Source organism: Lactuca virosa, chromosome 3, assembly GCF_052849685.1.
Source record: "Lactuca virosa cultivar CGN04683 chromosome 3, Lactuca_virosa_CGN04683_v6, whole genome shotgun sequence".
Taxonomy (NCBI): domain Eukaryota; kingdom Viridiplantae; phylum Streptophyta; class Magnoliopsida; order Asterales; family Asteraceae; genus Lactuca; species Lactuca virosa.
The window spans coordinates 354,638,671-354,642,445 of NC_136428.1; the positions used below are offsets into that span (position 1 = coordinate 354,638,671).

At 37.3% G+C, this 3,775-nt stretch overlaps 1 pseudogene across 2 annotated transcripts; it reads left to right on the forward strand.

The window, feature by feature from the left end:
* The first annotated feature begins 240 nt into the window (after positions 1–240).
* On the forward strand, positions 241–3,329 carry LOC145167574 (low affinity inorganic phosphate transporter 1 pseudogene; annotated as a pseudogene). 2 transcript variants are annotated; one of them, XR_013741237.1, is made up of 2 exons: positions 241–364; positions 1,411–3,329. The product of XR_013741237.1 is annotated as a low affinity inorganic phosphate transporter 1 pseudogene, transcript variant X1 (transcript). The 2 variants fall into 2 exon arrangements; XR_013741238.1 differs by lacking the exon at positions 241–364 and adding an exon at positions 373–496.
* Positions 3,330–3,775: the final 446 nt, after the last annotated feature.

A 3,775-nucleotide genomic window follows, 5' to 3' on the forward strand; every position in this document is an offset into this window, starting at 1 on the left:
AAATTATTTAAAATTTGGAAAATAAAAATAATATATTGTTTGCTTCCGGAGCTGAAAAACTTAAAATCTATTGTAAAAACCTGCTTTGTTATTTGACAGGGAGCAAGTTTTGGATACCTTTATATTTTTGTAATGAAATGCAGCAAACTGGGTGAGTTGACCCGATGAGAGATTTGGATAATTAGAGAAGCAGTATGGAAGCGTTGACTGTTTGAGAGCATATGCTCTATTATGCCTTAGCTGTTTCTTTAAATACCCCATCTACTCAATCACTCAACACAGCTTCTTCTCACATCCTTCTCTTCCTTCAAATTCATTCTATCTCTAAAACAGTAATTGCAGAGCTACCCTCTATCTTCAGAAGGTATATGCTCTCTCTCCCTCTCTCTCTCTTTCATGAATAACTCTGAGACTGTTTTATGCAACTAGTATGTCTTTGTTTCTGCATGTCTACGAACGCGAAAGTTTTTCACGCATATATGGCTATTAAATTGCAGTAAGTAATCACTTGTTTGCACTCATCCCAATAATGGATAAGTCTTTTGTATATATTATCTCGTCAAATAACATATTTCTAGTGGTCTACGTATACTTTGTAAAGTAAGATCTAAACGAAGATTTTTAAGTTACCTTAAAACACACACTTGTATTACCCAACTCAAAGCATCTGTTTTTTTTTTTTCAATTTTTTTTTTCATTATTTTTTACAACAACACGAATACTAGTTTCATACAAATAGGATAATGAGCTACGATGGTTAGGCAGGCCCCACCGGAGAATATGAGGTTGCTTCCTGGAAGACCTCTCCGGTAGAAAAAATAAAAGAGAAATAAATAAATAAAACTAATAACGATAATAATATTTTCTGCATATAAGATGTTAGCTGCGATGATCGTTATGTAAATATCCATGCATAGAAAAAATAAAAAAGAAATAAATAAATAGTTATTATAGTTATTTAATACATTAGTGTATTGTTATTATTATTAAAATTCACAATTATATTCATTCATATAAGTTATTATTATCGCGTGTATGATTGTCATTTGCCATGAAGTCAGCATGTGGAACAAAATAGGTTGATTTATATTTTTTATATTTGTCTGTTTCCTAAACTTTTATTTTATAATTACTATTATTGTGTGTATGGTTGCCAAGAAGTCAGCATGTGGAACAAAATTGGTTTGTTTTTATTTATTTATATTTGTCTGTTTTTAAAATACATACATGACTTTTACTTAATTACCCAAAAGTCGTCGGTCACATCAATATAAGTCGACATCTTTGACAACCTGCAATTATTAGAATTTATTTTATTTAATAGTTTTCTACAACTGTTTTCTTGTTTATTAATATACATCAATTCTAAATACTTATTCTAAAATATAAATATCTTTTCATATATTGCAGGTATAGCTTTGGAAGAAGGAAGCAGCCATGCCTCGACAGCAACTGCAAGTGCTCAATGCACTTGATACAGCGAAAACCCAGTTATACCATTTCACGGCGATTGTCATCGCCGGAATGGGTTTCTTCACCGATGCATACGATCTCTTCGCAATTTCCCTTTGCACCAAATTGCTTGGTCGTATCTACTACCACGTAGAAGGTGCAGCGAAGCCCGGAACTCTACCCCCTGGTGTGAACTCCTCGGTCACTGGTGTTGCTCTTGTCGGAACCTTAGCCGGTCAACTCTTCTTCGGGTGGCTTGGTGACAAAATGGGTCGGAAAAAAGTCTACGGTATGACCTTGGCTATCATGGTTATATGCTCCCTCGCTTCTGGGTTCTCGTTTGGAAGGGAACGGAGATCTGTCATGGCTTGCCTTTGTTTCTTCAGATTCTGGCTTGGGTTTGGGATCGGTGGTGATTATCCTCTCTCTGCTACGATTATGTCGGAATATGCTAACAAGAAGACCCGTGGTGCGTTTATCGCTGCTGTTTTCGCCATGCAAGGGTTTGGGATTTTGACTAGTGGGATTGTAGCTTTAGTTGTGTCGGCTTCTTTTGATCATGCATTTAGTGCTCCTTCGTATGCAACGAACGCTATTTTGTCTACACCCTTGCAAGCCGACTACGTCTGGCGTATTATCCTCATGTTTGGTGCTATTCCAGCAGCGTTGACTTATTACTGGCGTATGAAGATGCCGGAAACTGCACGTTACACTGCTCTAGTTGCAAAAAACGCTAAACAAGCGGCATCAGATATGGCTCGAGTTTTGCAAGTTGATATTGAAGCCGAAGAGCAAAAGGTGGAGGTAATTTCTCAGGATACGAGAAACTCATTCGGATTGTTTTCCAAACAATTCCTCCGTCGCCATGGACTCCATTTACTCGGAACCACCAGTACCTGGTTCTTACTTGACATCGCTTTCTACTCACAAAACCTTTTCCAAAAAGACGTCTTCACTGCCATCGGATGGATCCCTCCGGCAGCAAAAATGAACGCCATAGGAGAGGTTTTCAGGGTGGCTAGAGCTCAAACTCTTATTGCACTTTGCAGTACTGTTCCCGGATACTGGTTCACAGTTGCATTTATCGATATCATCGGTCGTTTCGCAATCCAACTCATGGGATTCTTCTTTATGACAGTTTTCATGTTCGCTCTTGCCATTCCTTACCACCACTGGACCTTACACGACAACCGTATCGGCTTCATCATCATGTATTCATTGACGTTTTTCTTTGCTAACTTTGGTCCTAACGCCACCACTTTCGTCGTTCCCGCTGAAATCTTTCCAGCTAGGCTCAGGTCCACTTGCCACGGTATCTCTGCAGCCGCCGGTAAAGCAGGCGCGATAGTTGGTGCTTATGGATTTCTATACGCTTCTCAGAGCTCCGACCCTATGAAGACCGACGCCGGTTACCCACCTGGTATTGGAATCAGGTATTCGCTCATCGTTCTTGGTGTGGTCAACTTCTTTGGGATGGTGTTCACGTTTTTAGTCCCTGAACCAAATGGGAAATCGCTCGAAGAACTGTCGGGTGAGAATGAGGAGGATGAAGTGGAGCAGACTACAACTCATCGAACTGTTCCTGTTTGATTTGGAACTGTTATACAACTACGAGCTATCAAGAAACTGGTGTACTTTTGTTGGATACGCATGTTTGCTTTATGAATCATGAAAAGATTCATAAAGGTCGCCAATGATACCATCTTGTTTTGTTTTTATGTCGTAACATGCCTACGTAATTATTAGTTTGTTTCTCATGTTCTATTTTTGTATTGTAAACTTGTAACAATTTCATAAAGTTGTAAGAATTTTGTTTTAAAATACAATTATAATGATAAGAGAAATATATTCTAATAAATAAAAGTTTTTTTTTTTTTTTTTTTTTTTTTTTTTTTTTTTTGTCAAATGTCAAATTCTTAGGGCGTTTTCGGCACGGAGCGGTTTGGAGTGTTTGAAAGCTTCTAGCTTCTAGCGTTTGATAAAACACTCCGTTTTAAACAGAAAGTCTCGTTCGGCACTACAAGCTTTTAGCGTTTAGTTTAAACAAAACGCTCCAAATCCAAATGCTACTTCATGTAGCGTTTAACAAAACGCTACAAGCTACAAGCTATCCGCTACCCGCTACAAGCCACCCGCTACCAGCTACTTTTGTCGAACACGCCCTTATTCATTTTGCTAAATGTTATTTTGTGGTTATTTGAATTAATTTTTTTTCACATGTCAATCTAATGGATTTTACAATTTTATAAAATTTCACATAATATTTTAATTAATAATTGCATTAAATATAGTAATAAATGTATATCAATTTCATTAATAGATT